The 21,072-nt window shown below is 42.1% G+C and overlaps 1 protein-coding gene across 1 annotated transcript in view; it reads right to left on the minus strand.

Annotated features, from left to right (window-relative positions):
• The window catches only part of KCNU1 (potassium calcium-activated channel subfamily U member 1), a 319,066-nt gene that overhangs the window by 20,644 nt on the left and 277,350 nt on the right, over positions 1-21,072 (minus strand). The gene's annotated exons all lie outside the window — the stretch shown is intronic.

Genomic DNA, 21,072 nt, shown 5'->3' on the forward strand with positions numbered 1-21,072 from the left:
AGTTATTCTGCTTACCTGGTTGAGAGCTGATTTCACAGATATCCTTGTAATAGACAAATAAAAGGATTTTAGAAAATGAGGGAGAAATGGTTAGAATTACAACATTAGTAGAGGACTGTAGCGCACATATCTATGTCTTTTATAGATCAAATGGGAAAAAATAAACAAGTTACATAAGTCCTGAATAATATAATTAATAAGGCCATGTGTGTAAATGTATATAGATTGATCTTTGTATCCTGCAAAGGATATCTTTTATTTTTATCATCAATAAAACACTTATGGAATATTGATCTACATCATGTCCCAAAGAAAAATTTAAAATAAATGATAAAAAGCAGGAATGTGGCTCAAAGGAGAAGCCTTGAATATTTGTAACCGATGTCACAGATGACAGTGTCAGGTGTAAAAGGCAGAAGGCAAGATGGATCCACAAGCCATTGTCAAATGCTGTGACCCGGGGACTCAGCTGGTGGAGACGTCGAACATGGGGGAGCGAGCAAGGCTTTCCACGCAGATAACAAAGCATCAATGGTTCAGAGCTAAAATTGAGCACTGCCTGCTTCAGGTACAATGCGGGGAAGTGAGGGTAATTTATGGCAGTCAATGATTGAAATAAGATTATTTCTACACATCTACGAGGGAACCAGAAAGTGAGAAGCCGAAACACATTTAAATTGTGTCCACCTGTGAGTGGGGGGCACCCTGGGGGTTGGGGATGTTTTGAGATTAACTTTCTATCCCTTCAAGTTCACAAGTTGGAAACTTAATCTTAAATGCAATGGTGTGGAGATTTGGGACTTTTGAGAAGTAATTTGGCCATGAGGATTCTCCCCTCGTGAATTGATAATGCTGTTATCACGGGAATGGGCTTGTTATCATGAGAGAGGTTTTGTTATAAAAGTGAGTTTGGCCACCTGCTGTCTCTGGCCCATGGAACGCCGTCTGCGATGTTATGACACAGCAAGAAGGCCCCTGCCACATGCCGACTCCCTCAGCTTGGACTTCCCAGGCTCCAGAATGGTGAGCCAAATAACTTTCTCTTCATTAAATCATCCAGTCTGTGGTATTCTGTTAGAAACAGCACAGACTGGGTGCAGACAGGTGTGCAAGGAAGATTAGGGTGGAGAATAGGACTGGTAATACATTGGAACATGAGGTTCCTCAAGACAGAAGAGCTACATTGAGGTTAGTGGAAACAGAAAAGACTGAATAACAAGCAGATTTTCAAAAATGGGGGGGGGGCTGCTACGAGAGAGGGAGAAAAAAAGAGTCAAAGCAACCACACAAATGTAATACCTGAATGCCAGTTAGACTGGGTCATTACCGACAGAAATAGGTTAGAGGGTGTTTTCCAATCTCAAATACGTGTTTTTAAACTTTTGAGAAAAACGGCAACTTAAACCCACACACGTGACCTTTGGCCTCTAGAGCAGGGACCTTCAACAGGTGGGCCGTGAGGGGATCTTAGGTGTGCCGTGACAATTTTTAAAGATCATTCATTAAATCATTTTCAAAAAAGTTCAAAGCACAGTAAGTACATTCTTTTTTTGATCAACATAATTTAAGTGAACAAGTGTTCAAGTGCTGTGAGATAAGAAAGGTTGAAAAACGCTGCTTAGAGTCTTAGAAAAATTGCCTACAGGCAATCGTGGGATATATTTTGCACTGGAGCCTAGAAGAGTGTACAAGGCAAGCTCCAGAAACTTGTAGAAAACATTACTGGGTAAAGTGTATGTAGAAATCTACTGGGTAAATTTACCAGATCTTGCCAAGAAAGTATGACATATCCTACATGTGAAAGATGATAAGACCAGATCAAGTCTCTCCCACTTCTCTAGCCACCCAAAATCCTGAGGAGTGGAGGATTGAGTCTGGACATCCTATGAGATAAACCAGGATGACGTCTGCATTCCAGCAGTCTGTCCTGCTGTCAGCAGGTTCCCAGGGCCACTCTGAGCAGGCTGCTGACGGCATAGAGCACAGAGGATAGAGAAAGGTCCCCAGCAATTTCTGACTGCCTCACCTCACCTGAGAGAAACTCACCAGTGGAAAGACCAAGTTACCTCCAGTTTGGCACCTCCATAAATGCTGGTGAACTCCTGAACTAGGAAATGTATACTTTTCGCTTTTCTTTTGGGCCCTATAAGAGTTTTGTTTTTCTTTCTTTCTTTTTTTTTTTTAGGGGCTCACAAAATCTATGATAGAAACCACATCAGCTTTTAATGCCTTATTATTGTCAAGTCTTAACAAGCACATACAAACCCTTTTTAAAATGCACAAATAGATAAAATACACTAGCATGACAATATTCTTCAGTTTAAAAAGAAAACACTCTGTAGATTCAGAGCAAGATTCTATAAAACTCAAGCTGCTGCAGTAAATGGGGAAATTGCTAAACATTTCTAATGCATATGCTCCGCGATACTTAAGTAGAGGCTGCTTTTGTGAAACGTTAACAATGATCACTAATGATCACGGGGAGGTAACAATATGAAATCGTGAAAGACCAAATGAAAATAAAAAGGCAAGTATGGAGTTTAAAGCCACAATGTAGCAGTGAAGGGCTGAATGGATACCGAGATAAACAATCAGGGAAAATGAAGGTAAATTCTAGAAATTCTCCCAGGACTCAGAGGAAAAACATGAAAGTAATAAGAAAACTGGGAAAAGACCTGATCTAGAAAATCTAAATATTCATGACAAAGCTTGCATGAGAGAGTAAAGCAAACAGAGAAATGCTAGAAGTTTCTTGAGAGAGTTCAGAGAACTAAGAGTAGTGAATGAAAATTATACGCAGACGACTTAATGAACTCTGGAACCGGGAACAACCTTCTTGTCCACATCTAAGTCCATCTCCTGATTAGCTCCACTGTGGCCATGTTCTTGGTTAAAAATTCCAATGTGTTAAATGTGTAAATGGATCCCACTTGCTTAGGTTTTGAAATAATTAGATAAATTTAAGGAATTCCAATCAAAATTTTAAGAAAACTTATTTCCCCTTGGCAAAGTAATCAAAAAGTTTGTCTGGAATAAACTTGACAGAAATATTTATCAAAATTTTAAGAGGACTTATTTCCCCTTGGCAAAGTAATCAAAAAGTTTATCTGGAATAAACTTTGATAGAAATATTTGACAAAGAATAATACCTACGGAGACTTGTGTTTCTAGATTTTAAAAGATCTTATAAAGCTGCTGTAGTTAAGGATGATAATGAAATAGAATAAAAAGACTGAAACAGACCATGGGGTATAATCAATTGAATAATAAAGATAGTACTTTAAATCAGCAGAGATGATTATTGAATAAATAGTTCTGGAACAACAGGCTAACCCAGTGATTTCCAGCTGGAGTGCCATGACAGCATCTTAGGTGTGCTGCAAAAAATTTTCAAGATCATTAATTAAATTATTTTCAAAAGAAGTTCAAAGTATAGTAAGTATATTCTTTTTTAACCCCTTTTAATCAACATAAATGAAGTGTGTCATGGAAGTTTAACTATAGGTTCGAGTGTGCCATGACATTAAAAATGTTAAAAAACACTGGACTAACTATTGGAGAAAACAGCTAGGTACTTTCCTTATATCATTTCCCAAAGCAATTTCTAGATGAATGAAAAATATAAACGTTAAAAAATGCAATCACTTATGACCCAGAAGAAAATGTATGCAGGCACCCATCTGACATGCCATAAAAGCAAAATAAGAAATTATAGAGGAACATATTGAAGCATTTTAAAAACATAAAAAATCTGAAACCCATATTCATCCAAAAACTATAAACAAAGTTTAAAAGTTTATTATATGTTGGAGAATTATTTTCACCACCCAGGTAGAGAGAGCTATAAATGTTTGAATACAAATATACACAGAAAGTTATAAACATATTCGAAAGATCCAGAAGAAAATAGTAAATTTTGCAATAGAAAACTGAGCGAGAAACATAGCAGATAGGCATCTTCAATTCCCCCCAAAACAGATCGGTGGATAAATGTGGGAAGATAGGTTTAACCTAGCATATTAGTTTTCAATGGCTTCTGTAACAATTACCATAAATTTGGTTGCTAAAAACAATAAACAATTACTCTTTCACATCTCTAGAGTCCAGAAATTCAAAATCAGTTTCATCATCCAAGGTCATGGTATGGGCAGGGCAGTGCTCCCTCTGGAGGTTCAGAGGAGAATCTTTCCTTCCAACTCTCCTGGCGGTCAGCACTCCTTAGCTCGTGGTCACCTCACGGCAGTCTCTGCCCTCTGGTCCTACCCCCTTCTGTTTTGCGTGTCTAATCTCCCTCTGTCTCTCTCTTATAAGCACATTTGTGATTGCATTTAGGACCCATTTAGATAATCCAGGATAATCTCTCCTTCTCAAAATCCTTTACTAATCATATCAGCAAGATCTATTTTCCAAATAAGATGTTAATTTACATGTTTGGGGATTAGGTCCTGATACTTTCAGGAGTCATTATCTAGTCTATTACACATATCTAAGAATCAAATACATTTAAACCTGTCAAGCAGTATTTTCATTTACTTAAAGGTCACAGATAATAAAGCCAGTGTTTATAAAGGGCTGGCTGATAGAATATTGGTAAATTTTAGAGGGCAAATTGACAACAAACATCAAACTACTTAAGAGTGTTTAGTTTTTCAAAGACATGTTCCAAATGGAAGTAATTCAAGTTGTGCCCAAGTATGATCGTCAGAATATTATTATAGTACAATTTGCAATCATCAAACACTGCAAGTAACCTGAATGTTCAGAATTTTTTGATAAAGGTACCGTATACCAAGCGTACATGAAAATTCACTACTTGAAGAATGCTGGGACAGTACAAAGTGCTAAGAATGCAAAGTACTGAGCTGAACTTTTAGATTCTGATCTTGTTAAAAAATATTTGGAAAAAAATGCACACACATACATACGATTGGAAGGACATACCATTAAAGTCAGGAGTAGATATTTCTGGGTTGTGAGGTTATCTCCAAGTTCTATTTTCCTTTGTGTAATTTTCTACATGTGTTTTATAACGAATCTGTTCTACCTTCTTTGGCTTATCCTACCCCGGTTATATGGAGGCCTTGATCACCTCACCACTGCCTCACTTGACCGGGGGACCACGAGCTGGGTGGACAGCCTTGAGAAAGGAGAGAGGATGATGGTGACTTTACGATTTTATGCTAACGTGCTTATGGGACATGCAGAGAAAACTTCTGTACAAGCTGTGGGGGAGAGTGGCGCTGAGCGTGCTGGTGAAGGCCTCCATGAGCTCTCTGGCACTGTGGGGTTTCAGCCTAGGATCCTCTCATGTGGAACCCCCACATTCAGAGCCCTGACGTCTTTCTGCTTTCCTCTCTCCGTTGTGTGTTTATGTACCCTGGCTGCCTGGCCTGGGATAACTCATTTCTCAGATAAATTATTAATACACTAATATCTATATTTCATATTGAATGAAATATTTAAAATTATCATTATGGTTGTATTCCCATTTTTTTTTCTTTTTTAATGGAATGGCCAATGAGTGCCAACTTTCAAGGTTGCCTGTCCCTAAACAATGGAAATTAAAACCCTACACTCTGAGAATTAGGCACATCTCAGTTCTCTCTATCTGAGATTTATAGCCATATCTCTATATAGATTTATAGATAGACAGACAGAGCCATGGAACTACACAGTTATGTCTGTTATGTATTTTATAGATGCGTATACGTCGTGTGTGTATCTATATACATATGTAGACAGATATACTGAAGCACTTGCAGAGATTTTTGCAAAAGTGAACATGGCATGATATTCCATGTTCCATCTTCCATCATAAGCTATGACGATCCCTGAGGATAGTGTATCACAGAAACATAGACTACTAGCTTTAAGAGAGATCTACGTTTGGCCTCCAGGAGTGTAATCTTCCATTCTCTCTTGAGCGAAGCTCTTATTGAACTATAGAGTGTCATTCAGCAATAGCTGCATTTGGGGCTCTGGGGATGGGGGATAATGAAAGTAGAAGCCTCAGGTATTCCACAGCAAACAAATAGAAGCTGGCAGGTCAGGCAGTGCCTGGACCCCGCTTTCTGGGCAGAGGCCTGGGAGACACAACACAAGCCCAGAAAGGTACCTGCTGCAGGAATTCTCAGAACCAAGAAAGGCCTGGAAATAAGAGAAGCAATCCCAAACATTGTAGCTTAAATGAAGCTAAGAGGATGGGCAGAGGCGAGAGGTGTCACATGGCTATGGACAGGGTCTTAGCTTCACCTTGCACAGACCAACCTCCAAGGACCAGGACGGACGATGTGCACTGCAGGGGACGCTCTGTCACATGAAGACACCTCGGTGCAGCCGTTGGCCCTCAAGTCTTGGCATTGCTTATGCTACGATTTAGATATTTGACTGCGCTGAACCTCATGTTGAAATTTGATCCCCAGTTTTGGAGGTGGGAGGATCTCTCATGAGTGGCGTGGTAGTGAGTGATCTCTCCTTCTATTAGTTTCTGTAAGAGCTGGTTGTTAAAAAAAAAGCCTGGAACCTCCTCTCTCTCTCACTTTCTTTCTGTCCCACCATATGATCTCTGCACACACTGGTTCCCCTTTACCTTCTACCAAGAGTAGAAGCAGCTTGAGGCCCTCCCAGAAGCCATCTTGTTGTATGGCCAGGATAACTGGGAACCAAATAAACCCCTTTTCTTATTAAATTACCGAGCCTCAGGTATTCCACAGCAAACAAACACACTTAGACACTTAGTCACTTAGAACTAGGGGGCCATCCCAGGGAGGTGGGAGGCAGGAAGGCTGAAAGGACTCAGTTAAATTTCTACCTCCCTAGCTCAAGGGAGGCTCAAACTGTTGTTAAATTAATTTGGGGGACCAACCCACAAAATCCCTTCTGAACCAGTATGCACTTCTCCCTGGGCAGCTTCCCATTAGGAGGAGGGCAGAGGTGGTGGGAAGGGTTGGTGAAGACCAGCAGAGCAACCCTTCCCAGCTTCCCAGAGCTTTTTGTTGTGTGCCACTGTTGCTAGCTACCCGCAGGACAGACGGCTGCAGGCCTGGAAATTTAACCCTATTCCTAAATATCTCAGGGGATCTGGTAGCCCCAAATGCTTTTATTTATGGGTATGCCAGAAAGTTAGAATTAAGGGTAGAGGCCTTGGTTTACAGAGAAGAGGGAATACAGAGAACCAAGTATCAAGCTGGCCATGTTTTCATTCACTGGTTCCATTTAACAGCTTCTCACAACATATGCAGTTTACATTATGGTATCCGGCACATGTAGACTTTGGCTCAGATTATCCTCCTGAGTTCAGAATTTATGATCGTGCAAATAGACACTGAAGTGCAGAGTAGGCATGCCAGAGCAGCGAGAGGGGAAAGCCTTTATTGTGTTTCTTCTGGGTCATGTTAACTCTGTCCTCACGAGCAGGAAAACAAAGGGCTCTTCTCTTCCCCGAGGGGAGGCCAGGCAGGAAATGAAGAGTTAGGGAAATGTAGCTTCTCACTCTTGTGCTTTTAGCTCCCAGGAGCAAGATGCTTCAGAAGAGAAGGGAGGCCACGGAGCCTTTTTTGGCTCTGGGAAAATGAGGTCATTTGAGCAAAAGAAATAGCAGACTGGTCATTTAATAGCCGAACCCAGAAACCTTATAAATACTTCCTCATTAGGGCAACGTGGAAATTTATTGCCAAACTCAGAACAGAGTCCTGTGAAGTCAAAGGGAGTTAAATTTGAGTTAGGGCTGTGGGCATGTGAGTCAGTTTCACTGATGAACCATGCAAAGAAAATACAGTGCAGGGGTTTATCCAGTCCCTGCGTAATTACATTTAGTTACTATGACAGTGACCATTGGGTGAGGGAACCTAGTCTAGGAAAAGAGGCAAATAAAACACTGACTGGATGCGATTATTTAGTTTTTACATAATTGTTTGTGTGACTCACACAGATTATATTATTGTTAAGTTTTCTGATGTTCTCTTCCTGCGTATTTTTTACAGCATTGATGCATCTGTGTGCTGAAGAGGTTGAAGCAGCATCAAATACAATGGCTGGTCCTTTTCCCATTTCCACTATCAAGATGAAAAAAGAAAAACAGCACTGGAAGAGAACTAACATTGACCTGTCACCTGTCGTCGGCCAAATGCTGTCATAACCACCTCAGCGTTTTCATTATATTATATATGAGGCCGTTGAGGCACAATCTTTTAGTCCATTTTCTGTTGCTTATAACAGAACACTTGAGACTGGGTAATTTATAATGAAAAGGAATTTATCTCTTACCATGGTGGAGTCTGAGAACTCCAAGGTTGAGAGGCTGCATCTGCTGAGGGCCTTCTCCTGGTGGAGACTCTGTGGAGTCCCGAGGTACAGAGGCTGTCACGTGGTGAGGGGGCTGAGTGTGCTGGCTCGGGTCTCTCTTCCTCTTATGAAGGCACAAATCCCACCCTATGATAACCCATTAACCCATGAACAGAATGATCCATTTATAAGGGCAGAGCCCTCACCTCTTAAAGGCCTTGCCTCTCAATACTGTCCAACTAGGGATTAAGTTTCACCATGAGTTTTGGAGGGGATACTCAAACCACAGAAAACAGTGAGGTGCATAATTTTTCCAAGCTGGGGAGAGTTTGAGCCTGGTTTAAAACTAGATCTATCTTATTTGTTTGCTGGAGTCCTCATCTCGTCCAAGCTGCTGCGGCATCCACGCACACCATTGCTTCCACAATGCTAGTTATCAGAAACCTGGATCAGAAATGGAGTTATCAGAAACCTTTCTTGCTAAATTTGACTAGCAGTTTTGAACTTGTGCTTGTTGCGTCAGCTGTATTCCATGCTGTCGACCACTCGTTCTATTTCTACAACTCTTTTCTTCCTTTAATCTGGGAGCTTTGTTCTTTCTAGTAGGCCTTGCGGACCTCTTTGCCTTCATCTTACATGATATAATTATAACAAACACTAATACTCACAGCTAATATCTACTACATGCCTTCTATATTCTAAATGCTGTATATTGTCTCCAATTTAAATTCCAGTCACCCTATGAGATGGAATTGTTATTAACCCAGGACCTCTGGTTCTAATCACATGTTGGCTTGACGCTTGTGCTCTGACTGGGGTACTCATGAATATTTTTGCCCTCTTATTGCCCCCTCCACACACTTTCTTTTCTTGAATAATTTCCCCCTAGGTCATGCTTTCCTCTGCCTCCCCAATGTTGATGAGGCCCGTATTTCTCTTGAGCTCTACACCATTGAGCAGACCAGGCTACCTCCGCAGCCCTCATTGTAAGCTGAAAATATCATGAGTTTAAATGTATTTAATATACCCAACCAACAGCACATGCTGGCTTACCCTCATATCAATGAAACACCTAAATCGTCTCTTTCCCCCGTAGCCTCAGGCTTCATCAGATAAGAACAAAGAAAGTAATAACTGACAACACGTTCTTCATTAAGTTATGTTAAACCGGGTTATAGTGAAAGGATTATGCTTAAAGGTGTATGTTGGGTGGATTATCAGATTACCAGGGAGGAGCTACTTACAGGGCGGGTGGTCATAAGCTGTTTAAATGGATCAATGAGGTCATTGCTGCATTGTGCTCATGTACAAAATTCCCTATATAAGCCAACTGCAAATAAAGAAGCTTGCCATTTTGCCTGAGCGAGCAGATGGTCACCTTTATTTAGAACACGATTTCAATAACTGTGCTTATTCTCTGCGACATCGCTTTTCCGCGAGACCCTTACGGCAACACCCTCACCTACCTGAAAATTGCTCAGAACACTTGCAGTATTAGTAGTCAATATATCACATGAGATATTTCCCTTTGAATTATAAAATAGGCTTTGTATAAGATGATTTGGTCCAGCCTCACAAGGGAGTCTCATACTGCATATCAGTAGCCCAGGAAAAGATCAAAACTCACAATTTGACATGTGAGTTCTACTGAGTGCATATCGTCAGGCCTTGCATGACAATAGCTCTGCTGGCCATTCTAGAAAAGAATTCTGAAATGGCTCTGAAGGGTGGACTACGCACCAGTGTAGGTGCCCAGCTTCCCAAAGGGAGCACTTCGAAGGTGACTGAAGTGACATTCAGCAATGAGGTATGGGGCACTTTTTCTAAATGAGTTTGCAAACTCAGTTTTCTGACCTCATAAAGCAGATGAAAGAAGGAGAAGGCGGCACTGCAGGCGACTGTCCGGCCTTCCCCTTCCTCCCTAATGGGCCTCATCCACTCGTGCCTCAGACGCGTTTACTGAGGTGGGGTCTGTGCACCATTCTGGGCACTGAGGTAAAGCAGGGAGTGGACATCAGCCCAGGAGCCCCATGCACAGAGCTTGCACTCTAGCTGCGGCAGACAGCTGAGGAGAAAGGGAAGAAAAGGAACACATAAGTGAACGTGTACTGTTTCAGATGGTGGCAAGAAAAATTAGGCACGGCAAGGGATTGGGGAAAGCCAGGCCTGGGTGATTTGCTGTTTAAGATAAGGTGTCCCAGGAAGGCGTCTCCACAGCAGGGCCTGAGGAAGGGAGCAGGAGAGCCGGAGGTCTCCAAGCCTGGAGGCCAGTGGGGCTGCAGGTGAGGGGCCTGAGGATGGGAGAGGACAGGTCACAGGTGCAGCAGACAGCAGGCAGGTCGCAGCAGGATGGCAGGCCACTGTGCAGGCTTGAATGAGCCTGTCCTCTGAGTACCAGGAGGTTTTGAGCAGATCACTGTGACCTAATTTAGGTATTAAATGTAAAATGGGTACATTGACGGTCGGCCATCGGAGACAAAGACAGGAGCTGAGAGGTGATTCCTGAGCACAGCCGAGAGAAGGTGGAAGCCAGGACAGGAGGGGAGTCAGGTAGGGGTCAGTCGTGGTCAGGAATAGGACAGATTCTTACCGTGGAGCTGATAGGGGTTCCTAATGGTGTGGTGGTGCAGACCCAGAGCACTGTTTGAAAAATAAACTCTTCCACATGTTACAAAGTGTAGTGTGTCCCTTTGACCAAGGCCTCCCCACAGGTGCAGCCAGCAGCTTTCCCTGCCCCTGCAGGTCATGGGCTGTGATGCTTGTTACGAGAGACCCTGGCCCCTCCCCAGTTTCAAGCCTTTGCACATGCAGGGCCCTCAACTGAGAGCCTATTGCAAACTCCACCTTGAAATCCCAGCTCAGCTCTAGTCCGGATCTGTAACCTCCTCCTCCCCAGGTCTGGCTGGAGGCTTCTTACTCTATGCTCCAATTTAACTTGTTCTCAGTCCTGTCCTAGAAGCTTCTCGTGGACTGTAAGGAGCTACTGCTTCCTTCCCTAAGTCACTGAGCTCTGACGCTTGGACCGAGGAGTCGCATCCTGTCCCCATGATGCTGGCACGTGATGGGTGCTTTACAACACATATCGTGTAGTAAATGAGTACGTTTTAACCTCAAAACTCATTTCAAAGTGTGAGTGGTGTTCAGAGTGTGAGTCCAACTTTAGTAATGAGGCCTTCGAGAATGAATTTTCCTCTAGTTGTGTCCTTAGGGGGAGTAGAATTTTAGCATATGACTCCCATGGAACAATCGAAGTTTTGGGTTTATGAGAGATTTACACATAAAATTTCTACCAGCAGGTTCCTTGGGGTGGGGGAACATAGCCAGAAAGTTTATTGTATTGAATGGAACATGGGCCATCTGCTCTTAGGGCCATTTTTGATAAGCTTTTTGAAATTAAATGAAACGGTATGAATTGACTTTTTGCTATAAAACCTTTACATTCTGCAACATATTAAAAGGATTTATGGGATACTTACTACCCAGTCCTAGCATGCCAGATATTATCACATATAAATATATAGATGGGTCGGGTGTGGTGGCTCACACCTGTAATCCCAGCACTTTGGGAGGCGAAGGTGGGTAGATCACCTGTGCTCATGAGTTCAAGACCAGCCTGAAGTAGAGCGAGACCCTATCTCTAAAAATAGCCGGGCGTCATGGCAGGCCCTTGTGGTCCCAGCTACTTGGGAGGCTGAGGCAAGAGAACTGCTTGCACCCAATAGTTAGAGGTTGGTGTGAGCTCTGATGCCATGGCACTCTACCAGGGGTGACAAAGTGAGTTTCAAAAAAGCATATATGTATATGTAGATAGACGATGAGATCCATGATTTGCACGTCAGACATTTTTTCTAAACTGGGAAGTTTCTTTAGGAACGGACACTTTTGCTGCCAGTTTAAACCTTGGCTTGGCACCAGGGCTGAGTTGCTTTTTCTGCGCTGTCATAGTTTTTGATAGTTAAAAACAAAAGCAACACTTGGATCTAAGATTTCTATCTCCCAACAGAACTGCAATCTGCTAGATGTCAGTTGTTAGCAAAAGTTTGATTGGAAATTAATGTTTCAGTAATTGTTGATTTTCAAACCAAGGCATAATGTAATGTCACAGACTTGAGGTAGAGGGATCTACAGGTTTCTTAGAATGAGAAATAAGAGTTACAATGTGTCTATTCTGTTCATGTAGTGTGTTAGACACCGCACGGCACCACGGCATGTGTTTTATCTCATTTAATCCTGACGACAGCTTTTCAAGGTATTTTGTTCTTTTGTTATTTTTCACTTTTCAAATGAGAAATTAGAAGCTTAAGGTCACATAGTTAGGAAAGAGAGCCAGTTCTGAAACAAAGTCTGTCAAAGGACAAAGTTCATTTTCCTGTACGCTGCGGCTCCTTTCCTGCCCCGGTTATTTCTCATAATGAACAATTTTATTCCACAGATACACCCACTGTTTAAATAAGCTTTTCTGTGGTGTCTATAAATCTTCTTTGAATAAGGTGACCTTCTGTCTTTGGCTTGGTCCGGACACCCCTGGTTTATGCTTGTTGCCTTGGTGAAATTATTAATAGCACCATCGTTCACTCTCAGAGTTTCCCAGTCTGAAGGTAAATTATATGGTGACCCTCCCTCTAAACCTGTAGATCGTTCTGCTTATTCAATTGCTTCATAGCGAATCCTTGCCCAAGTGCTAGGTAACTTTTTCCAGCTTAATTTCTCAACTCCTGCAGCCATCTAGAGCTTTAGAAATGTCGGAGAAATACTCAAGCAGGATCGATATACCATAAAGTCAACAAGACCTTGCAAGCTGCTCTTAGTTCACCAAGCAGACTCCCTGGTAATTTGTCCAGCTGTTCATCTTGGAGAACCAGATAGAAATTTTGTTAGAAACATTGGCATGTTGAAAAAGATGTATAGACACATATTTTTTTTTGTATGTGTCTGCACACATAGTGTGTATACACACCACACACACATATACACATGTCATGGTGGAAAGCAGTTCTCCGGAGGGCTGACAGTTGGCAGGCAGAGACTTTGTGAATTTCAAATCAGGAAAATGTTGACTCTGTAAGCCTTATACAAAAAGAACTTGCTCTGTATTTCTTGAGATCTGGGATATTCCTCTTCGATGGTACAGTGCATTTGTGCCTAAGATTATTCAGGTATGAAGCTGGAGGAGTCAACCTTTCTGGTTTAGTAAACTTGGTCATGAGGATAGAGGTCTGGAGACAAGCCTTTAAAACAGAGGCTAAGCGGTCTCTCAAAGCCATTGCCCCCTTCCCAGACACCAGCTTGCCTTTTAAGGACAGCTATTCTTCCTCTGTGAGTCACTCCTGTGGACTCCACTTCCTGTGTTGCTCTTGCGAATTGAATTCCCGAGTGGGGTGAAGGCATTCCTGCACTGGCTTGAGAACGGAAGGGCCCGAATGCATAAACTGTAAATACTGATGACAACAGTGTCTCATCCCTCCCGTTGTTATTTATTTTGAGATTTTTGCTGGGACAATAGTTTTATGTTTGACATTTATATAGGTCACAGTGAGCTAATAGCCATCTGCCATCTGGGGACTCTTCTATAATGAGCATTATGAAGAATAATGGAAAAATTCTCTGGTATTTCTGATGTGCACACAAGCCGGGATGGGGCTGATCTTGACAATATGCTCTCCTGGCTCACTTTAGTTGTGCACTTGACCTAGGTGCTTGCTTACACTCATACACACAGGCACGGTGCTCTGGGACCCAGGCCTGGATGGAGCCAAAGCTAATTTCTTTATTATATTCAGATGTACCTTTTGGCAGCGAGGACGAGCTCCGGCCTTAAGCTCAGGACTTCATGGAATCTCACACTAGCACCTGGACAGGACAATGTGCTTTCAATGAACCTTAAGTTTGTGTTATGTTTTCCAAAGAATAACTGTAGAGGGTAAACCTGAGTGCATGGCCCGCCAACAGTCTGGTTCTGTCTAGAAGATACTTACCGTCTACTTAGAAGACCTGAGCTCCTTTAAATCCAGACAATAACTTGAACTTTTTCAGCCTCCATTTCTTCATCTATAAAATGAAAATAAAATGTTGACCTCGTTTGCTTTGAAAATTCCATGAAATCTTAAACATCTACCACAGCACTTGTAAATAGAATCTCCCTTTCCAAATTGTTAACTTCACTTTCATTCTTCTTTATCAATCCTTCCTTCCTAGTAAGAAGGGGAGCCCAAGGGTGGTAGACACAGGCAGGAAGGATGGAAGGAGGAAAGCTTTCTGAATTCCTGCTGGTGCTTCAGTTCCACCACTAACACCCTGGCGTTGCATTCCATCAGCTGGTTCACGGAAGTTGGAAGTGAATGGCCCCTGTCATATCTAACTAAAGTGAACTAAGGTATAGCGTCAGGATATTCTGTTGCCAATTAATGCTGCCAAGACGAGATTTCCACTTGGAACATTGGCTTATCCTAGAACTTAGAGTGTCTCTTTGTGTCTTTGGTTGTTTGTTTGTTTACCCACATAGGCACAAAATAAGTGCTTCCCTTCTACCCTCTATAAATAAACTGACAATAGACAGATGAACAAGAGAAAGGCACACACATTATTAACCTGCAACATCCAACAACCCAATGAGATTAAGAATTTTATATACCCTTCTTCATAGGGGAGAGAAACATAGGGGACTGTTGCAATCTTTGTATGTAGTAAATGATCTTTAGAAGTAAATGAGCCCAAAGGACAGTTAATAGTTTGGGACAAAGTTCTTCTGAGCTCTGGGCAAGGTAATGACGAACTTCAGCAAGGTGAAGAATAGAACTTGACTGCCAGCAAAGGTTGTCTTATTATGCAGTAAAGTCTCCCGGGTCATCTCTCCAAGCTGCCTTCAGGAGAATAGATAAAAAGTCAGTCTGGACATGGTGATGATTTTTAATCTTTCCTCTTTTCCAATGGCTAATCTTTCCAGGCATTGGATGACATTGTATGGGAGGGGCTTTAAAGACGGTTGCATTGCTTTGGGAAGGAGTTTTTTGCCTCACTCACATTAGAGAATTTGCAGAGAGAACCGCTCCTTGCACTGGGCGGGGGGGTGAGACAAACAGCAGAGCATCTAATGTCTGTGGCTCCAAGGCAGCTTCTCAAACCTTCCAATTTTCTTTTATTCAAAAGGCTATGTTAACCAATTTGATCAAATTGTACATAAAACCAGCACATTGTACCCCATGATTGCATTAATGTACACAGCTACGATTTAATTTTAAAAAAAAGTGCTCAGCATGCCAAAGCACCATACTTTGGGGTGTCCTTCTCTGAGCCCCAACATCAGTGATGTTCCTAGAATTGCATTTTGAATGTCTTTTGTCTCGGTGACGTTAGGCTATAAACATGTCATGCCCAATCTTGGCCAGGCCTCTGTCCTCACATTTTTTGCTTCTGTTATCTCTATATTTAGGTATTTCCTCTACAAGTCCACAGTTTTTATTTAGGACAAAGACACATCATTTCAGCTGGGTATATCCTTAGCACCTAGGACAGTGATTTGTACACAATAAAGTAAAAGTTCACTGATGAAAGGAAGCAGTGACACCAAGTGGAGAAGGAGGCTTCTCTTGCATCTCCCGGTCTCAGCATAAATGACCACTCCCTCAGAGAGGCCTCTGTCAGGGGTCATTATAAAAGAGCTTCTTTCCTTTATTATTTTTTCCACAGCACTCTTCTTTTTCTGTATGGCATTTGGTACCATCTGTACTCATGGTGTGGCCGTCAGTGGGTATAATAAACTCCATGAGAGCAAGACCATGTCTGTTCATCACTGTACCCCCAGAGCTAAGCAAGGTGCCTGGCATATAGCAGGTGCTCATTAAAAAAATAAATATTAAAGGAGGAAATAAAGCACTTGTTACAAAGCTGATTGAAGAGCCTTTCTGAGACCCTAAGACTTAACATAGTCTGGTTTTCTGCTCTGGGTGAGAAAGGAGGAAAGGAAGGTTTCCAGGCACAGGCCGCCTCCTCTACAGCTAAACAAGCTACGCAGTTGGGCCTGGGTACTGTTCTGTGTGTGTTGTTAACCAGCTGAGCAACCTAGAGAAGAGACCTCTAGATAAGATTCTCTCTGGGTCAAGGAAGGATTTAGAGTAGCTTGTCTCTAAGGAATCTTTCAGCTCTACAGCACTGTGTAGAGCAGTAACCTGGGGCTGGTTCTCTCCTCAAGGATAAGCATTCTTCTGTGTTGCAGTAAACCTTAACAAATGAAAACAAACACAGCTGGATATTCCTGCTATCCCAGCACTCTGGGAGGCCAAGGTGGGTGGATAGCTTGAGGTCATGAGTTTGAGACCAGCTTGAGTAACAGCAAGACCCTATTTCTACTAAAAATAGAAAAACGAAGGCAAGAGGACTGTTTGAGCCTAAGAGTTGGAGGTTGCTATGAGCTATGACGATGCCATGGTACTCTACCCAGGGCGACAGCTTGAGAATCTGTCTCAAAAAAAAAAAAAAGAAAAAGAAAAAGAAAAAGAAAAAAAGAAAGAAGAAAAGAAAAGAAACACAAACTATCTATTCCAGACCCCCAAATTTCTAGAGCTCATTAGCTGAGAATGGCAGCCCTTTGGGGACATTGGCTATAAAACTCTGTACTTTCCTGGAAGGTATCCTAATCAGTGCTGTGTCTTCCCACCAAGACAGGTAAGTTTTGTCTGTGGCATTACACATACAGGAGAATAGAGATGGGCTATGGATAAAGGGGAAGGGACAGAACTTCCTTCTAACCTTTATAAAGGATGTAAAACTGCATATACAAATAGAAAGATAAAACTTTTCTGTCTTTCCATAAAATACACAAACTAGATGATGAGCATTAGCCATTCAAAATGATTATAGAGATATTGAAAGAAAAGATGGGGAGCGTTGAGCATCAATATCTATTAATACCAAAAATGAGAGAATATTGCTTTTAAAATTGCAGGATAAAAAATAATTTAAAGCTCACGAGCTTATTTTTTAAATAAAGAGTGAACACCCAACATTCTTTGTTCCCTGACAAAATAATGCAACAACACCTATAATCTTGCCCAAAGGATCAAACCTGAGTCTGATCAATCCTTTGGGTCCAGCTGTCCGTTTATAAGCAAGTCCCATTTCCAGGAGGAGCACAGTGAGTTGCATCTTGACTCCAATGGGGAATGCAGACCACAGAAACTCACCAGGTCCACAGTCTGGCTTCTTTAGTAGATGAGCTGAATGGAAAAGAAAGGATGAGGAGGCATCTGTAGACACAATCAGACTTAAGAGACATATCAGAAACTTGTTCTCATTGGCAAGCTTAAACTCCAGTGACGTGAAGGAAAGTCAGGAAGTGATTACTCTAAATTTCAAGACAATAGCTGCTGCTGGGGGGAGGAGGAACCTGGGGCTGGAATGGAGGAAGGGTTTCTGGTGTTGCTCACACAGTTCTATTTCTTGACGTGGATAAAAGGGAGTTTGGCTTGTAATTTCCCAAGGTTTACATTTGTTTTCTATGGTTTTATGTTTTAAATTGAAAGGCTAAAGAAAACAAAATGAAACAATTTACATATACAATTGCCCAAAATGCAGACATTTAAAATTAAACACATGGAAAGGTAGCACTCTCTTTTGATAGAATAGCTTGACAACATTAAGGAAATAGTTCTCCCAATAAGAAATATCAGTCTGCTGTTTTGTTGGAGCTAGAGAAATTAATGCTGAGGTTTTTATGGAGAACAAGCATGCAAGGATAGCTAGAGAAGGAGGGTCTTGGAAGACACATAACGCTCCAGCTATCAGATGATACTGCAGAAACCTCTGTTGTTAATATGTGTATGTTGTTAAACTAGCACATGGATAAACACGAAGAGAAATGGAATCCAAATGAAAGTGAAAAAGAAAAACAAATGACCTGCAAATTTAGAATGTGACAAAGGTTACTATTAAACAAGTGGGCTAACATGATGTGGTCTTAAAGTATTCCTTGCAAACCACTTATTAATTATAAGGGAAAAACACCAACTATACATCAGGGAAGCTACTGATCAAAATTAGCATCATTGATAAGGGGCAAACAGCCTTTGTCTGAGCCCAGAGGTGATGCCCTGAGAAAATCACAGTATCGTTCATGTTGAGATTCAGACGAAAAGGCACAGCCTGGATCCAAACATGTAGAAACTTCAGGCAAATCCAGAATGAGGGCCACTCTCGGAAAGATCTGCCCTCCGCTCTCCAACAGTGTCAAGGCCCTGAGAGCAGAGACAGGCTGAGGGATTCTGCTGATTAAAGGAAACTAACCAGGCAGGACAATTAAGTGCATAACGTGATCCTGGATTGGGTCTTGTCGGAAAAAATGCCACAAAGGGTGTTATTAGGACAACTGACAAAAGCAGAAAATGAACTGTGGATTAGATAAAAGTGTTGCATGAAGGCTGAATTTCCTGGATTTGGTAAGCATAAGAGAATGTCCTTGTTCTTAGCAACTACACATTGAAGTAATAAGGAAGAATAAGCATAAAGGGGCCTACTCACAAATGGTTCAGGAAAATGAACGTGTGTGAATACAGGTGAATACAGGAGAACAGAAATGTGGCAAACAGCAAAAATCCTGCAGCTTCTATAATTTGGAGTTATTTCAAAATAAAGCTAAAAATAAACCCAGACTTTCTTTGTGGGGAGTTGCCTGAGGGACAATGTGAATGTTGGGTTATTTTATTCCTGGTGCGAACTGTTACATTATTTCGTCAGGTATGTATGGTCTCCTCTGTGCCAGGAACCCGCTAAATTACAGACATTGACGTGTCTATTCCTTCACACTTTGTTTTCGTCCAGTGAGGTTAAGATGGCACGGAATAATTTGTACCTTTTTTGGGGAGTCAAGGTCACTCTGGGTTCCCTACAATGAGCTAAATGTTGTAGTGTTAATAGTTCCAAGTTTCTCTGCCTAGTTTTCCTAATTCTTATCGTTTTCTTGTCTCTGTCTTCTCTGGACTGCTCTCTAGACTATACCTAGATGGACCTATACTAGGGGTTCCCTTCCACAGCTGGATGGAGGATGCCCACTGAGAGAATGGCCTTTCATGAACAGGGAGGGCAGCTGGATCCATTCAGAGATGTAGCTGTTGGCAGAATCACTTTTTCCCCTTCTGAACCCTAATCTCTTTGGCCCTGGAAACATCATAACACCAGTGCAGGCAGGAGCCATCTCTCATAGTTCAGACATGGTAGATTTAAACTTTGGCACGTGAGACATTTCTATTCACCAATGCTTGCATACAGTTTAGAGAAACCATAATTTAAACATCAGGTTGGGCATTATACGTCTCTCCTTCCACAACAGAATGGGAAGTTGATCACTGGGGAATTCCTCCATAAGCCTAAGGCTTGTAAAATAAAATAAAATGAAATGAAACCAAAACCCAAATCAGCAAAAAGCATTTGGGATATTTAATTTTATTTCCTTTATTTTGAGCTTAATAGTTAGTCACTGTTTCTGATTAAGAAACTTCTGAGTGGGAACAAGGGCCTTTAAAGGAGAGCACATTGTGTTTTGGCAGAAAACCTTGTGACTTGGAACATAAACCTTTGTCAAGGAGCAGAAGGTCCTGAAGGTAGAGAGTGGCCAGGCTGAGGGAGGCAGTAACTCATTTTGGAACTCTTCTTCTTTCTGCTTAGTCCAAGAAGCAGGAGGCCTGGCACCTCCTTCTCATGTAAATTAGCTGGCTGTGTTGTGTCTAAGGAGAGGCCCATTTATTTTCCTCCACTGAAGCCAGCCCTCAACTTGCTGAGAGACCTGTGTGGAGGCGTGGGGTAGGAGAGGTCAGCAGCAGCCGAGAATCAGGTGAATTTCTCTTATAGGTTTGGGAAACGTTTCGTGCTTGATGGATGACATCTGCCCAGCTGGTGGGATCATGGGGATAAATGTGATGCTTGGAATATGTTATTGCTGTTCATTAATCTGTCATTTTTTTTTTAACATTTATTGAGAATCTTTCCTATTTCAAACCAGGGGCTGGGGATACTGTGGTTGAATAAGGCCATCATGGAACGTGCAGTCTTTGGGGGTAGACGGCCCCATAGCCGGACAACTATAACATGGTCTGGTAGGTGCTGTTTTCAAGTTCTATGCAAATACAGGAGAGCAAAAGAATTCATCTGCCATAGCTGTGGTGGGGGTGAGGCCTGGAAGTCTTGACATGGCAGCGATATTGTGCTGGATGGAAAAGAATTACAGTGAAGTGAAAGTTTATAGTGACGAGGAGGGAAGATACTTTAAGCAGGGGAAAAATAGGCACTTATGAAAAACTATCACCTATAATTCCATTGGGTTGAATTATACGTCTAGAATTCTATACTGTGAGGGGTACAATGCTGGAACTCTGGATTGAGGGACGATTTGGGAGTTCACCAAGCACTGTGTTAGGACTTTAGTCTTGATCCTACCCAGGGGTGACAGGAAGCAGGAAGGCTGTGAGCAGGGAAGTTGCAAGGTCATCCCAGAACCCTGTCACTGTGGAGAAGGAAGGGCTGTGAGCAGGGAAGTTGCAAGGTCATCCTTGGAACCTGTGTCAAGGTAGATTATAAAGGCTGTTGGAAGTTAAGGTATAAAAAGTTTCAGTGCAGTAGCGGTGGGAAGGGACCTGGGGATGAATTGGATGTTAGGATGAAGGAGATAAAGGAGTTAGGGTTAGAGTCTGGCTCCTTTCTGCACTGAAATCTCACCTCCTGCTGCTCCTCCTCTTCCGGTCTTCTCTCTCCTCCTCCCTTTCCCCTCCCCCTCCTTCTCCCTCCTCCTCCCCCTCCTTCTCC

This window comes from Otolemur garnettii, unplaced genomic scaffold (genome assembly GCF_000181295.1).
Source record: "Otolemur garnettii isolate 467f Iridium unplaced genomic scaffold, OtoGar3 scaffold00102, whole genome shotgun sequence".
Taxonomy (NCBI): Eukaryota; Metazoa; Chordata; class Mammalia; order Primates; family Galagidae; genus Otolemur; species Otolemur garnettii.